This window comes from Parus major, chromosome 8 (genome assembly GCF_001522545.3).
Source record: "Parus major isolate Abel chromosome 8, Parus_major1.1, whole genome shotgun sequence".
Lineage (NCBI taxonomy): Eukaryota > Metazoa > Chordata > Aves > Passeriformes > Paridae > Parus > Parus major.
The window spans coordinates 19,328,132-19,346,429 of NC_031777.1; the positions used below are offsets into that span (position 1 = coordinate 19,328,132).

General features: G+C 37.3%; 1 long non-coding RNA gene across 1 annotated transcript; it reads right to left on the reverse strand.

Moving 5' to 3' along the window:
* Positions 1-299: 299 nt before the first annotated feature.
* Positions 300-17,738, reverse strand: LOC107208251. The gene is made up of 3 exons (XR_001523139.2): positions 17,636-17,738; positions 3,989-15,330; positions 300-2,461 (listed from the first exon to the last, which is right to left on the reverse strand). It is a non-coding gene; the product is annotated as an uncharacterized LOC107208251 (long non-coding RNA).
* Between the last annotated feature and the right edge of the window lie 560 nt (positions 17,739-18,298).

Genomic DNA, 18,298 nt, shown 5'->3' on the forward strand with positions numbered 1-18,298 from the left:
CTGAACATGTCCCCAGCGAGTGATTTGGTAACTGTTGTGGCAAGAGGTGATTAACTTCTCACTGCATGGGCACTGCTTGACAAAGGGAGAGTTGGCTTTAAGGAGTTTCATGATGGAAAACCCAGAGACTGATGGCAAAGCACACAGTAAAATCCTTCAGAGCAAGAAGAAACTCAAAATTGCGAACCAAGTGACCACTCTAGGGAGTGAATGGGACTTGGCAGGAGTAACATTTATAGCTGTGATATAAAATTAGACCCCAGGCAGACTCTGCTTTGTACCAAGAATCATTTGTTCTGTTTTTTCCTCTGACAAAAATTGAAACATAAGCATTGAGTTAGGCTTGCTCAATCAACTCCCAAATCTCATGATATACCAAAAATGAAAAAAATCACATTAAATCAAAACAATTTGCGGTCTATATTGGGGTGTCTCCAATACAGCCTTGGATGTACTGTTGAAGCAGGAACATGGGGATTCATTCTGCCTAAATATGATTTATGAATATTAATGGAACCTCCCCAAAAACAGCCAATACACAAAGTTGGTCATACTCAATGGAGATGAGTCCAGAAAAAAAAGAGATGAAGAAAATAAATGTCATCATCTTTAAAATACCAAATTCCATATCATTGTGCATCTGTTCAGATTTAGCATTACATAGGCAGAAGGTAAAGTTACTTTAACACCTATTTCCTTCTGCATGTTTCTGTCTCAAACACTTCCCCCTGTCCTGACCACCAGATCTCCAAGTTTTTTTCTTTCAAGCTCCTCCATATAATTAATTTTCAAATAATTTTCCATATATTTTTTTAACTTCTCTTTACCACTAACCACCCTTTGATTTCTTTTTTTTCTCCCATACATTACCAAAAAGTTATATCATGCCACCTGTAAAGCTGTAAACAACTCATGCATCAAATGCAACTTGAAAAGGAATAAAAAAAATTCACTACCTATTAGAACTAAACTTTTGGACAAAATAATTTTTCCTGAGAATATTTTGCTTTGTGAGTCAAATCTTTAGTTCTCAGTGAAAGACCTTAAATGTGTGACTCTCTCCAAGTCAAGTTCATATCAAGCTGGAATCTTGCATCATATTCAGGTGCACTTTGCTACATTTTTTATCTAGACAGCAATAGCGGCAGAGGGTGTGTAATGAGTCTCTATTTCACTCATGCCATGTCAGGCATAGAGACTGTCTTCTGGACAGCTGTTCACACTCCTAGAGCAATTACAACAATTCATAATGAGCAAAAATTGATGTATTTCAAACTCTTCTTAGTGCAATTTGGCAGTTGGGAACTATTTCCAGATAATTTCAGGGATTTCAGATAGACATGTCTAATTCTGGGTTGTTGGAGATTTCAGCATACCCCATGCTCAGATGTTGCATTTCTAGCAGAGACAATGAAAAGATTCCATTTGAAATTATTATATTTCTGCATTTGGTAATCTGAACCATATTAAAGTAGAATATATGTTTTATACAGAATTTGATTAATATGGTTGTTTCAAGAAGAGTAAATACTCATACATCTTTCAAATTCTTTTCATAAACAATGAAGAAAATGATTGTTCCTAACTGCAGGATGAAAAATGAGATAAAAATGATGAAGTAAAGTAACAAAAAGGTTAAATTTAAAAGAATCTAAAAAGAAGTCAAAAGAAAGTTTTAGCAGCTCTTTATGGGTACTGGATGGCAAAATATATAGATTATATTGGTAATTATTGCAGAAACATTTTCTCCTGTAAATCCTCACCTGGATGCTGCAGGAATTGGGCTTGTTTCCTGACACCCCATCCTGAGACATATCATGAGTAGATATAAAAAAAATCTTCTATTTAAAGTTTAGTCTAAAGTATGTTGAATTTGTCTTCTGTGTCACAAAATTTATTCCAGAAGCCTACAGAGCACTGGAGAAGTCTGTTCTTTAAATATGCTTTAATTTTGTTTGACAAACATAATCCTCCTGCAGTGATGTGTTGTAACACACAAATGTAACCAGTGAAGTAGAAAGAAGTTCTTTTCATTTGGAAACATGGGACAAAAGTTCAGCTGAAAAAAAAATACTCAGACAACATGTCAAAACTCATATTCAAAGGAAAAATAAGACCAAGAAAGAGAAAAGCTTAAAATGAAGTTAAAACCTAGCAGGAAAATTCAGCATCTCTACCTTCAGGACATGTGCTAAATATATATGAACTTCCAAATACATTTTTTAATTACTCTATTTACAACATGCTGGAAATTTTTAAGTTGGGGGTTTCTTTGGAGTGGAACATTTGTAAACAAAATCCCAGACTCAGCAAAAAGATCCATCTGGATCCCGTGCTCCCCAGAGCTGGATGCTCATGGTTGTGTAGATTTACACAGAACAGAAGACTGTGCCAGACAGAAACTGTATCCCTGAATTGGCCTTCTCAAATTAGACATTTGCTTCTAATCACAGTTTTCAGGCTGTAAGAAACACAGAAAAATAAGAGCTTTTTAAAAATGCAGGATTGCCATGTAAGAATTTCCTTTTACCTCTAGAGCCTTGCCATCAGACCCTCTCAGGTAAGGAAAATGAGCCTGGAGGACACCTGGAGTATTTAGTGCCCTCTAAGAATAACCAGTTGTGTAATTTTTTGACACATAAATTAATTTCTAAATTTGTGCCTCTGTTCCCCAAGTTGTAACACCCTCACATGGCATTTGTGACAGATCTGATGGGTCTTTGTGTTATTTAGAGGTAGACTTTATCAACAGAGAAAGGCACAAGACCAATAAGCTCCATCCATATTCACGAACCAGATGCAGCAGTGAATGGGGCTCTTTCATGGCCATGAAGAAGGACAAATTATGGAAATTAAAACTTCAGACTGAGCTACACTTTTTCTTTGCATGTCTCTTGCAATGAGAAGAACAAGTGTAGCTTGGGACCTTCTGTCACACTCTAGGAAGAAAGAAAAAGCCACGAAATTATGTAAAAGGAATTAAAATATTAGGTGCAGGATTGAGAAAAATCATGTTAATATTTCCTTAGAAAGACTTGTAGCAGAGGAGAAGTCAGAGTACAGTCAATATGCTTTGGTTTTTCTTGTTCACTTCCATGGCTTGTAATGGCAGAAGGATTCAATCTAGTGGACACTCATCCTAAACTATGCAACTCCTCACAGCATCCTTGCTACAGCCACCTGAGGAATAGGCAACAATTTCTTTGAACGTGGAACAATTGTAAATTAACAAATAGTAGCTGAGCATTGCAGTAACAATCTGTTTCCCCATCCCAGTTAATGAATTCCTGAGGGCAAGCAAAATATCTTACAGCTGATGGAGTTCTGAAGGCTGAATATGAATCATCCCCTGCCTCGTCAGCATCCTGACTCATCTTCATTGTGCACAAAACAATGTTATTTATTTATTGCCCATCCCTGTAGCACGTGGGTGCCAGTTCACCATCAGTGTGCTGGCAGGCAGACCGTACAGCACAGGCTCTAGCCCATGTCAGATAGCTGCTAGATGTCATTGTTAGCACCAGCTTTTTCTGCTTTGCTTTGTCTTTTCCCTCAGCTGCTGTCACTCTGGCAGTTGCAGTAAGTGGCTGAATTTGTCACTGCTTTCCCATTGTTCAGCACTCTGGATGAAGTCAGTAATGGTGCAGAAGTGGGAGCTCAGCCTCACAGATAAGCAGCAGGCAGGAGGGAAAATGGTATGGCTCCAAATGCTCCCATTGTTATCACCTACCAATTTTGTATCATCAAAGCCACTTTCTTTTGTTTCTAGGTGTATCATTCACATTTATTTTAAAGGAAACTGAGCTTTTGAGCATTTTCAATGCATTTACCTTTCATCAGATAATGCATTTGGCATTAAATCATTCACATAATTACTACTCATAAGTAGAGACCTGCTTTTTCTCTATACAAATCCTTTTGCATATCATTTGGCAGTGCTCCTCTTTTATGCAAACAAAGATATCCACGAAGAGAACATTTTACTTACTAAAATATTGGCAACGCACCATACCAAGGCTGGATTCCAGCCCTTTTCCACAGTTCAACATCTTTTGTTTCTTTGGGGTTTTTTTGAGTTAAGCTTCTCAGCCTTCATATTTCAAATCAGTTGACATACAAACTTCAAGGTAGAGATGTCTTGAATAAACATGCTAAGTATCTGAAAAAGAAAAAAATTTAAAAACCAGGCAGCAAAGGACAATAGGAATAATAAAATCATTTAGGTTGGGAAAGACCTTTATGATGATTGAGCCCAACCGTTAACCCAGAACTGCCACATCCACCACTAAAACATGTCCCTAAGAGCCAAATCTACATGTCTTATAAAAACCTGCAGGGATGGACTAAACCACTTCCTTAGGCAGCCTGTTCCAATGCTAGACAACCCTTCCAGTTAAGAATTTTTTTCCAAACACCCAATCAGAAACTCTTCTGTCAGCTTTCAGTAGCTTATATTCTTGGGGTGTTTGAATTTTGGAGTGCTCTGCATAAATAGTTCTGATTTGTTTCTAGAACTGGTAAATTCTGCTCAGCTTATCAGAAATCTTTAAGTATCACATTCAAAAATGTCAACAGATACCATAATTAGTCACACATATGCACATTAAAAAACTCAATGCACTCCAGACTGGACGACACTCAAAAAATTTGGATGTAAAGTCATCCAGTCCTTAGAAGAGACACTGACAACCCACAAATATGAGGTCACTGGAAATGGAGTATATGCAAGTAATTATTTCCCACATTGAAAATGCAAGAAATCTTACTGACTATTCTCTGTGATTATGAAGCCTGGAAATCAAGCAACTATTTAAAACTGTTGAACAAAACCCAAAATTTCAACAACAATAGAAAGAATCCTGTAAGATTCACTGTGTGAAATTTTTGCATTTTTTTCTTTTAATTTCCTTTCCTTCTTACTTACTTGCTTCAAACAACATGGTCTCCATTATCATGTTTTATTACAAAAACCTAAGAGCCAAAGGATTATCCTAGTTATCTCAGTTAAAAGGTTTTAAAGGGCACCCAGAAAAAACACAGCTGGAGGAGCCCTGAAATTCCTGTGCTGAAATGGCAGCAGTCTGGAAAAGGACTGTATTGGCAGATAGCTCCATGAAGTCTCTCTCCAGTCTCCCATCAATACATAATTATTTAATATCTCCTACAAGGGGAAGTACACAGCTCTAGATGTGGAATTTATTTGTTTTAAGAATGCCTTCTGTCTTTATTTAATTACTTTAGCACACAAAATGTCCTGTCACCTGAAGAGTGTCACCCTATCTGCTGGTCCTAAAGGCAATACAGGGATAGCTGGTTGGGAATAAACATTTCTGCAGCAAGCTGTTAGGCAAGGACATGAGAAAGAGAGGATTCTCAGGAGCACAGGTTAAACAGCCTCTTCCATGCTTTTATCAGTGTCTCACATCAAGGTAAAACAATACAAAGGGAGCACATAAAATGCATACAACCTCACAAGAATCTTCTGACTTACAACTACTCCCACAGTGAGTTCTCACTTATTTTCAGACACCAAAGCACAGGACCCCACTGGGACCCTAATGCAAGAATTTATAGAGCCAATTTCTTTGCAGCCTTTTGGCTGTTTCAGTACTTACTGAGATGTATCCCCAGCACCTACCTGATGCTTTGGAACAAACAAAAACTGGCCAGGAGGTTTTCTCACCACCATACACAATCACAAGACAATGTAAAGGTAATCTTGCAGTTCAAGTTTAACTATTCCTTCTCAGCAGGAGGAAGACTCTATTCTCTACCATTCAAGCCACTGGCAAAACTCAGAAGAAACGTGACTGATTATGTATTATTTACAAGAGTACAATTTTTTTCTTCTCTTTAATTTTTTTTTGACTATTTTTAATATTGTGTTTTGGTAATAAGAACACCACAGTGCACAGAAAAAAAATGTACAGCTACAGCAATTTAAATTTGACTATTGAGTTACTATGGATTCACAGCTATATCATATCCTATTATATACACAGTAGCTGACAAAAATTGAACCTGTCTAGTCTTCAGACACTTAAAAAGGTAATAGATCTCTTGAATCAACAGTTAAAATCTATTTTTCATTCAGTTTCAAGTTCAGGTTAAGGAAACCTCTTACTGGGAACATCACAAAGTAAATTTTTTTCTTCATGAGTAAAGAACTTCCTGTACATATTAAAAGGTGCCAAAACTCTAGTAACTCAAATATCCTATTCCTGAAGTTTTGAGAATTTTTTTCCTTGCTGTCATTTATGAATGTATTTTCTTTCAATTGTTTAATTACAACCAGAGGAACCACATTTTGGCAATATTAATTCCCTGTTTTCTGTAGTAATTTCATATATGATATACCAGTGGAGAGGAAAAGACAAAATTTTGTATAAAAGACTAACATATCATTATCTGACAGAAGCTAATGCAAAGTAAAGGGACAGAACTGCAGTGTGTATAACTGAACTCACAGGCAGAGACAGGGAAATTAATGTAATGAGACATTAATTAAAAATACAGATGGTCCTCAAGAGCTTAAAGACAGTTGACAGCTCTCACCAATCTGAGGTGAATCTTCAAAAGAAGCTTTATTGAGAAGTTTCTTGGTGAAAAAAATTCCAAGAGCCAGAGAAAGTAAGGATTTATGCCAATTTGTGAAGATAATCCAAAGATTGGTTTATTGGCCTAAAAAGTAATTTCCCGTTGTGTGAAACATGCTAAAGTATTCTAATAAGAGACAAAGAGGTAAAACAATTGTATTATGTTGCAGAATAACATTTTAATGTGTGAGGTTGATCTAAGATTTTCAGCTTAATTTTCGTCCATTTTTACTTGGTAATAAGTATATTCCTATTAGCTGACAAAATCAAATTTAGAATTTCCCTTTTTTAAATGTTAAAGAGGTGACAAGTATTTTCATTTCAGACGGTGAATGCCACTGGATTTTTAATTGCATGCAAACAAATGCAAAAACAGCTCATTATCTGCAGCTTTGAAGAGAGAGTGTGTTTCTGGGACTGTGTGTGTGCAGTAAGTGCACACAGAAATGCTCAGAGCTCAGCAGCTCTAGGGTAGGGTGCTCAATTACTCACTGAAAAAGGGAGATGTAAATTGGGCTGCACGAGCCGTGTGTACCCAGAGCTTGGCTCAAAGCACTCCTGCTCAGGACTGTTTGTACTGGCACATAATTAGTTATATTGCTCCTCACCTAAACACTGTGTCTGCTGCAGAGTTATGCCCTCTACACTCAGTGTTTTCTTATCTGCTGTGCTCTTGTTCCTTATTACCGAGTCCTGAGCACTCTATTCCATCTGCCAGCACTAAATATGATTTGTGTTATGTAGACCATAAAAACAGGTTCAGTCCCTTCTGCATTCACTGTCTGCATTCTCCTCGTGATCCATGGCTCCACTCAGAAGTGAATTGCTACTGAAAAGGTTCCTGGCTTGTGCTATAGCACCTATAAATATATATTTACCTACAGACATGCACTACCTATCTATATATACATATATCATATATATATTTCAGGTTATCTGGATGGATATTTCAGTATATAATTTGCAAATATACCTTATGATAAATTATGTAAGAAAAATACTTCTTTTAAAAAGGAATTTAAAGAAAGAGCATTCAAATGTGAAACATATAAACAACTATTTATCTTTTAGCCATTAGCAGACAAATAAAAAATCTAAGCATAAGATGATGGAAGTGTTTCAGCATTTTATGTAAAATATCATCTTATTGCAGGAAACTTTAATTTGTTTAGAAAACTTAAATATTTTTTAGTTTTTAATCACTGAGTATTTAAAAAATTATTGTTCTTTGCTTCGTTTTTGTATGAAAAGGACAACTTTGACAAAGTAACACATTAAAAACTTGATCAATGGCTTACTAATGTAAAGGAAAGTATGCTCAGGATTTTGTACTTCTTTATATTTGATACTGGGAATTTGAAATTGCCAAATTGACTAAAAAAATACCTCAGTAAACAATATAAAGTTATGTGTATAGAAAAAGACTAACACAAGGTCACATTTCCACTTGATTTATTCAGACCATCTTTAAAAGTCACTTGACTTTCAGTTAACAAGTGTAGGCAGTGTTTGGTCATTTAATTGCACAGAAACTAAACAGATTAGCATTGGCAGTACTTGATTATGAAACCAAGTCATAAGATAGAATTAACCCTTATTAAGTGCACTTAAAGAAGAAGAGTGGAAAAATAGGTAGTTTAGCAACAAGGCAAATGCCACCAGAGAGAACACAGACAAATATTCCAATAGCCCATCATCAGCCTTTGTATTACCAGGACTGTGCAATCTAGGAAGAGTAGCCAGTACTGGAAAGAAACAGTAAATAAAGGTTTATATGCACTGTTCTGCAGCATCTCTTTTAGACATCTGCAAATGAAAGCCAATGAAAAGTTGCCACAAGGAAATTTTTGAAGTTTGCCTGGAGCTAACTCCTTAGTAATTGAGATAACTGAGGCAACTAAGAAAGCAATAAAAAAAGGCAATTAATTCATTTAGAAAGTGTATCAAAATTTAAAAGATTAATTAAAAACCTGAGGTTTTTCTGTATGTTTCCTAATTTTGAAAAATTTATAATAATAGGAAATCTTCCACCTTATGATTCCCTGGCAGCTGTTAGGGATTGAAGGGAGCACTGTTATACTGTTGCCCATCCTGTGCTTCATTTTACACTGTTTCAGTTTAAACACACAAATCATTACTAATGCACTAATAATGAAAAGATGTCTCTAAATTGTAATATGCTTTCCTTCCATAGAAAAATTCCATCCTCAACTCTAGCAAACCACACTATGAAGGCCAGTGGCCCTGCAGCACCCTCCCCAGCCAGTCAGCACATCTGGCTCTTACTCATACTTAGTAGTTAGTAGTTTTAGGCGTTTTTTTTCACTCTGGTGAAAAAAGTGCTTCAGCACTTAGCAGGCATTCCCCCAAACAAAATTCTGTTAGAAGAAAGGGACCAAGCTTTGCCTTTTTGCACTAATTCTTTTCCAGTGGCACAGTGCCCAGGCTGCTCTGGGATCAGTGTGCTTTGGTTCTCCCACCGATGGAGTCTGCTACACTGCACCAGTCAGTCCTTCCTCAGGGCTGGTTCCCCAAATTCTGCAACTTCCTTGTCACAAGTGAGTGCAGAACATCAGTGCTGACTGCTACAGTGGCCAGAGAATGAGACAGAGCCAAGCTGGATGTCCCTGAGACACCTGCAAAGTGAGCTGCATGCAGAGAGTAAATCTACAGCTGAGGATCCAGAGGAGGAGCTGTGGCAGCACTATTCACTTAGCAACTTACAGCCAAACATTTTAATTTGGACACATCTTAGGAAGGAATGACATCCAAAGACTACGCAGGATGAACAGTTACAGATTTCTTGGCTATTCTACATCCAGGAATTCTCCACAGGAATAGATAATTTAAACCAGTGTTTCATTAATAAAATTGAACACAAGGAAAGAAAAATCAAAACTACAAGAAGGATAGGAATACTTTGCTAGCCTAAAAATGCATGTATCCCAGACTGACTGGTTAAAGCTTCTTTTTCTTAGCTTCTGGTGTATCATTAAATGAAAAGCCATCAGTCTTTTTGTGTCATAAACAGGATTGTCATCAGGACAGGCCACCTTGGATCCAGCTATCACATTCTTGAATATGTAGCCATAGATATCAATGTGTGCAACTCTTATACGGTATCAGCTCTCCAAAAATAATGAATACAGAACCTTGGTACTGGACACATGACAAAACCTGGGTTGCCACAATTCTGCTCTTATTTTGTAATCTGTCCTAATTAGATGAAACTACTCTGTGTACACAAGGCCTTTTTACCTCACATCATTGTTTTACTGGGTAGACAGTTCAGATTATCTGTGTTTATGCTGCCTGAAACAAGAACACTATCTGATATCCCTTCCTTTTTCCCTGTGACAGATCCCAAGTACCCTCCTGGTACTATTAACATTGCCTCTGCTAGCAGCCACAAAGAGGACTGTGGAAAATAACCAAGTTGTTTATTGTTGTATCTCAACAAGGACTTGTTGGCTCTGTTTTGCTTGTAAAAAAAGAGAATTGCCTGATCCAGACATGGCTTATCATTATTTTATTCTACACACAAGCTGTGTATGTCAGAAAATCAAAGAGGTTTGAAAACCCCAACCAGAGCTACCATCTGATCAGAGCAGCTTAGTCCTCCTTCTGGGCAACTTCCTTCGCAACACCTGGCATGAAGACCACAAAGGACAAGGATTTTACTTCCCCATCTTGTTCATATTAACAAGTCTTTTAGGTAAATGATAGTCTGGAAATGGAACAGGTGCAGTTTTACCACTTGATGATGTCTCTGGGAGAAGGATGATAACAGAGACATTTGCTGTGCACAGATGCCACCTCCTGTAACAGAAGGGCAGTGATGGGATGGTAACCACTAAGCTGATTCCCATCAAGTCCATTAACAGCTACACAGCATCTTTAGGAGGTGTTGCACTGTTTTCTGAAACAGGCCCCAATGTCCCCATGTAGTTTCACAACAAATGGGGCTACATAAAAACTGTGGAGTGAATTCAAGAGCTGAAAACGCTGTCCTCAGAGTAACATGAAGTACCATGTACTTCAGCTCTCCAGCAATATCATTCAGCATTTCTCATTCTGAGTGATAAGGCAGAGTGGTTTAGGGGTTACAGTGATAGTGCTGGGTTGTTGGCTGGACTTCACCTTAAAGGTCTCTTCCAACATGATAATTCCACAATTTTATTATTCTCTCCTCACCTTTATGTTTGATTCTTTTAATTTCTGGACAATTTGCTTGTCTAAGAACAAATCAGCTTACATCTCACTACCATGGAAGTTTCCCATACCCTATCTGAAGCACTAATACTTCTTTTAGCCTTTAAACTTTTAGAGAAACATCTTCTTTTGATGCCTGAAAATTCGCATCATATAACACAGTGTCCACCTTTCCCAAAGAAAGATGAAGTTTTCACAGAAGAGACACCCCACAAATCTGCAAACCCCAAAACTGAGGATCTGAAACCACAAGATAAATACACCAGATTAAAGTTGCTACACAGCTTTAGCTAACTGCACAGTTTAGACCTCTACACAGCACAGCACATGTTCAGCACCAGCAGTAGCTGATGCACTACACAGAGTCAGTAACTCCACTGTTCTTGAGGAGCTGGCATCACAGAGCAGCACTTTCTTACAATCCTACACAAACTTTACACACAGGATATTTTCCAACAAAGACTTATTAAGAAAACCTCAGAAATTATGCTAGCTTTCATCAATTGAGAACTTCATTTATATGGTTAATTTATATTGCATGATGTAATAATAATGGCCATAAATTAAGTCAGAGGCATGTTAAGGATAGAAATATCAGACTGTATGTGAGATATTGAGATAATGTATTTATTACTACAGACTGGAAGTCTAGACAGCAGTAAAGATAGATTCAAATAGCACATCTCTCAAAGAATAAGTGTGGTCATAAAACCTGTGCAACCAAGGAACCAAGGCCTTTGAATGAGTTACAGAATGTAGCTACCAATAAATTTCACAGGAACAACATAAAAAGAGCAAGATTTCAAATCACTATAACAACTGAAAGTAACAAATAAAGAAAAAATAAAGAATTGCAACTATATTTTCAAGAAAAATTGCCACTTAAATCAGTGGAAACTTTATCTAGGGAAAAATTTGAAGTACTGTAACAAATTTAGTGGCTTATTTTGTAAAGCTCTCTGAGAAAGAAAGAAAAAAATTAGTTGGCATTTTCAAGGTACTATCAAAATCCTTATACAAAATTGTTTAAAAACTTCAAATTATAGGTTTTTTTCCCCCTCATTGCAGAGCTTGTATAAGGACTTAAGAAAATGACAGGCATATGACACATTAAGGGAAGATGGAAGAATAAAAAAATGCAAGAACCTTTTATTCCCAGTCTAAGCAGTATTTTAAAAAGAGGATTCACGATTCATTGATCTGAATTCAAGTGGTGTTAAGGTAAAGGGCATTCCTGTGAGGCAGCTGTTTATAATAAATTTGGCCCTGGAAAAGGGTTGTGAAGTAAACTGAGTATTTCCTTGAAGACCAAAAGAGTACAGTTATTAAGGTTGCTTTTGAACCACTCACTCCAACCACAGTTGTGGTAGATTTCCCACTTTAATACAGATAATTGCACTGCACAATGCCTCTCTTTATTCTTTATGGCATGACCTTCCAGAAAATTCCTAGGGTCTGCAGTGTAGGGAATTGCTGCTGCTCATAGCCTAACCCAAACGTGAGCTCCAACTTTTATCTTACACATGCCACAATTATTTTGTGTAATTAATCTCTGGAAGGTATCATAAATAGGAGATGAGCAAGCCACACCAGTACATTAATAAGGTACATGAAGTGAAAGTTTCAAGAACAGACATTGCCAAAGAGAATATAAAGATTTCAAAGTCCTCCCTAAGTCTCCAAGACATAACAGACTTAAATGTCTGATGTGCAGCTCTTGACTCTTGCAGGATCTCAGACTGATGAAACCATGATTCCTTATCTTCTTCAGTGAGTAATTTTTTTTTATTGAAGTCTTTTCTACTTTTCCATTAAGAACCCCATGGGGAAAAACAAACAAACAAAAACAACTGAAAAATTGTTTACAACCTGACCTATCTTCAGCTATTAAAAGTTGTCCCTTATATGCCTGAGGTTAAATGTGTACTAAATATTTGTGGGATTAGGGATTCAGAGAACTTCTGAATAGCTATAAAATTGTTTTAGAACATAGTGAAAAATGAGTTTTAACAAAAAGGTGAAAAATAACATTCTAGTTAATAGCTTGCTTTTTGAAATAAGAGAAGATATTTCCCATTTGCATTTTATGAAGAAATTATCTGATTTTTGAGCAAGGGTTTGATATTCTAAATCTGCATCATAAAGCCTCACTGTTATGGCTGAGAATGTGCTTTCATTTCTTCTCCTTTCACACGTTTTACTTTAGCAAAAGGACTACAATATAAAATTTAAAATGTTCAGCTATTAGACCATGTTAACAGCAAGCCACTTTTTATCTTCTAATTTCTCCATGGAGCTGCAGTTTGCTGGATGAAGAATTTTTCTCCTGGGACATCTCAGATGTATCAGTGGAAAGAATTACTTGATTCTTCAAGGTCTTAATAAATAACTTTTGAATTCAGTTTTTAAATGGAGATCTATCCAAACCAAGTGCTCCAGCTGAGACAAATTACATCTTTTCAGCCTAGTGGTGAACATTCAAGATAAAATTTGAATTCCATTATAATAACCCAATATTTAATCTGTAAAATTCATGCTCTATTAAACAAATACAGCTAACACATGGAGCCATTTTAATCATGAATGGTTGCAAAACAGTATACAGAGCACCTAAGGCCATAAGTTAATAAAAGCTATTTTTACCAATATAAAAAATTTAATACCTGATAGATTTGTATAGATACATCCATTACACAAGTTCAGATACAATTAAAATGGATTTCTGTAGTCAATGATTAACAAAAATAAAACAAACAAACAAGAACACCAAACAAACAAAAACAAGCACCACAACCAAAAAAAACAATCAATGGTCTCTCTAGGGAGCTGGTTAAAACAATTGAGAATATTGCTCCAAGTTACTCTCCATTCAGCACATCCTGATCTGCAATAGCAGGGTGGGTGAGCATTTCTTATCTACTTCAAAGATCAAGTATCTACAAGGATACCACTGCTTAAACAACCTGAAGATGAACTTAAAGGCTGGTGAAGGCAAATTCAAGCAAAACCAACTAAATTTGTACAGTACCAGGTGAGAAGCTTTCACACAATCCCCTTGCCAAGATCCAGTTAATAAGTGCAGTGATCTCCACCTGGCCATTTTATACCATGGCAGATGTTTCTAAGCCATTGCTTCCTGTAGTTCCCCTTTACAAACTTACACCAAAATACTGTAACTACAGCAGCTATAATTCATTCCTTCTATTTTCCCAATGCAAGTCTGCAGATAAATGTTTAATTCAGATTAACTTTTTCTAGCCCTTGTCCAGTTTAGTTTAGTGCATTCAAAACTACAATATTGTAGAGTCAGATAGTATACACTAACTTAGCCCAAAATAAGAAAATGAATGAAAAATAATTGAACACATTAATCTAGTAAAAGGTTTTAAGACAACAATTACAAACTTTTCAGAGAGTGATGATGTTGAGAAAAGCAAAACCAGCAACTGCTTGAAGACATCAACCTATCAACTCTTCCTCAGAACTGAAAATTATAATTACCCTGGTAGGAAACAGAACTGCTTGAGTATCAATCTGCTTCTCCTATCTGTTTGCAATACCAGATACAGATTTATTGAAGATGAAAGGATAGGAAGAGTAAGGGAAAAAATAATGGCAAAGTGGGTAAAATTCAGTATATTTTAACACCAATAACATAGCTGCAGGCTGAACAGCTCATAGTAGACAACAACCAGTGAACACGTAACAAATAATTATAGCAGTAAAAGTAGAATGTAGTATAAAAATAGGCAACATGTGGCTCTCCACATAATAGCATTGTTGTTGAAAAAAAGCTAAATGCTTCAGAAGAGCATTTCCCTTCAGGAGTTGAAATCAAACTTCCAGAACATAGAGATCACAGCTGCAGACGTGATCCAGCCAGAAGAACGAAATTAATCATTGCAGTAATAACTACCGTAATCTCCTTTACGGAGTTTATGAAGTTCCAAAAAGTGGGTTCTGATAATATTTTACATAATTCTATTTTTAAAACTTCTGTTTCACTTGTAGCAACCATAGGCTTGCTTTTTCCTTACTCAACCATATAGCTGAGATTGTTTCCAGTCTCTCAATTATTTCATAAACAAAACCCAATTATTAATACTCTCACTAGGAGTTGTACCTCTGACATCCTGCTGCCCATCCCAGTGCTGTGAGGCTCCCACCCTATCACACCCAGACCTGTGACATCCAGGCTGTCTTTCTGTGGCTACAGAGGTGTAGGAAGGCTGGGGTGAATGGCTCACAGTGCACAGAGAATGTTCCCTAACACAGCGACAGAGGCAACAAAACAGCACACACACAAACCCAGGAAATAGATGAAAGGACCAAACCAGGCCTAACCATAGTTAATATGTGCTTTCATGGACTTTTCTGAGCCTGTCTGAATTCAAGAAGCATTTGGACAATGCTCTCAGGCACGTGGTGTGACTCCTGGGGTGTCCTGTGTAGGGCCAGAAGCTGGGCTTGATGATCCTCATGAGTCCATTCCAAAGCAGCATGTTCTGTGATTCTGTGATTTCTTAATCAAAGCATCAAGTATATATTAATTTTTAATTAAACACAGTCATTAATTTAATATTAAACAACATCAAAAGTAAGCATATGCTTCACTGAATTAAGTTTGCAATACATAAAACAAGACTTTGCAAGTCTGTTCCGCAAGTTATCTGTCAAAGCTCCTTCCACAATCACGGAAAGAATTAGACTCTTCAGAGGGCGTCCTAAACAACCACTGGCTTCTTGTGTAGCCAGGAGGAGTTCTGGGAAAGAGCCTTCAGAAAACCTTGCCACACATGGGTTGCATAATAAAATCCATTCAAAGGAAAGGAATTCCTAGCAACTGATGGTAATAAGACTCAGATATTTGAAAAACAGTATAAGGAGATGCAAACGGATCCATCTCTTTTTAGAGCACCCCTATCTCTCCTCCTGTCCTGCTGAGGACAAGGCACAAGCAGGAGGGTTGTGTCAGGACTCTGTGCAGGCTGTGACCATGAAAGGAGTTGTGTTGAGAAAGCAGAGACCGTCACACACCAAGGAGCAGGAGGTGCAGCAGGTGAAGGCAGAGGTGACTGCTGGTCTGAGGAGAGCAGCACATGAGGTGTGTACTCCTTTTTCACAGGCTCAGTTTCCTGTCAGACATCAGCTTTGGTAAATTCTCCCAGAAGCTGCCCCAACTCAAATTCCAGGACACATCAGTAATGTCCTGCATTTGATGCAGCCAAGGTCCCTTGGAGCCCTGCCCTGAAGTTACTCCACATGTTATCTATCTAGTTTCGTAACCTGGAGGAGAAACAACACTACTTTATCCATGGCTACTCAGACAAACTTGTTCCAGAAATGGTGGTCACCAGAAATAGACCTAGTGGGGAACAGCCAATGCTTCCTGTCCGATCAACAAACCCGTGAAAGGAGGAAATTAAAAGACGAAGGTATAACCATCTGCAGGGTTCTGAAGAAGGCACTTATATTCCACCTCAGTCCCATTTTAGGAAGAAAGGCCCCTGTGGGGACTCAGCTGTACTCCCTAAAAATCATGAAATATACATGATATTCCCCAAAAAGCTTAGCAGGTGTGTTCAGTCAGGCTTCTCCCAGACCAAAGCCAGCCATCCTCCTTTGGCAGAGTGAAAATGCTGAAGAATCCTGAAGTCTGAACACTCATGAAGAGTCTTCCCTTCAAGTAAGCACACTGCAGCCCTGGATAGCACGAGCCTTGTCCAGATGTGTGAAAATATTTAGTATTTGACACAACAACATCGTACTTCTGCACCCTAAATGGTGCTTTATAAAAACTCCAGTTTTAAACATGTTTTCAGCAGATCTCAGATATAAATTGTACTACACCAGGACAACATGCACACTAATTTGGAACTGGTTTCCAATAGCCCATGAAATTACCAGAAATGCCATCATTCGTCTCAAAGAAAGGGAAATCTCAATAACAAAACATTACTCTAAACTGAAAGTCTCTAGGCAAAAATTTTACTGAACCTTAAAGTTTTCATGCACAGTACTTGTAACACGAGTCAGTTACAGCTTCTTAAATCTCATCCCAGGCTCTCCCAGCACCACAGCAGCACTCTGCCTCTCTCAGTAGTTCTTGGACTAGGTCAGGTTCCAGCAGCTCTGAGCTTCTCAGATTGCAACACAGTGGCCAAGAAAATGCCAAAAATCTCCATCCGCCCTTTGTTTAAGTGGAGTCATGTCGTGAATATGAAGGTCCAGCTGATGTGCTACCCAGTCAAAAAGTCAAGAACAAAAATGCTAATAGTTGGTAACCATTTAAAACAGTACATTTTTAGACTAGATCTCAATTAATTTCTCTAGTTGGAGGAGAGAGGGGCTCTCTGAAAGGAGAGGATCCATTTGCACCTCCTTATCTTGTTTTCTATAAGTCGGGATTTGCCCCATATTTTAATCAACACTTTGGCTAGGCTGCTCTTCCCCAGACTAGTTTAATCATTTCCTACCACTCAGATGCATTTATCACCTAAGATAGCATCTGAGTTTTACAGCAGAATGTTGCAACATCACTGAGGTCACAGCCGATGGAAACCCCTGTTTGCTCACTGAAGATCTCCATGCTGGCCTCAGAGTGTAAGTCCAAAAATTAATTTTAATTCTAAGTTTAAAGAATTTTGTTTACTTGAATAACTTTAATAGATTGTTCAGCAATCTATTTTCTTTTCAAAGCAGACCTCAAGATTAAAGGAAGAGTAAAATAAAATATAGTTTGGAGGGAGTAGGTATAACTAAGTTTTTTTCTCAAGATCTAAGGAAAAAATAGAAAAAATCTCAACACAGAAAGTTTAGTAATTTACCTTGCTCAGAGATACTGACAAAGACCAGCCACCTCTGCTGTAACTTCTGTACTATGTGAAGCTTGGAGTGCCATGAAAATAGAATTTAACAACTGTTCCGGTAGGGCAGTGACAGAAAGCCACTACAAATACTCTTTATTTATTTTGATTTTTAAACATTAACTTTTACAGTGTTGTCTACTTGCTGCTGTCATTATTAGCCAATCTGAACTGATTTTATTCCCCTTTTTTAGAAATTTATTACAATTCATCCATCCATTGTAAATTGTCCCTGTGCTTTTTGAGAATTCTGCAGCATGGCCATTCTATCATTTTCAATACACAGTTTTATTTTGGTCTGAGCATTTAACATGGACTTAATTTTCATATTTTATTGGGACATTCACAAAGCTTTTATCATGCTCACCTAAACACAGCTTGTATCTAAAAAACTGGATCAATCCTTGGGCTAATCCATCTTTTAACTGTACCTAGTAGGAATGATCTGGAAGAATGGGACAAACTTCCTTAGGGAAGCACAGTGTAATCTAACATAAGATAGTATTAAGATATCATCATAACAAATAAGCCAAGATTTTTTTACCATTTGAGATAGTCTAACAGGGACTTATTAACAAGGCCTGCAGTAGCAAAGGCTCAGAGCGGCCTTCACTGAACTGCAGA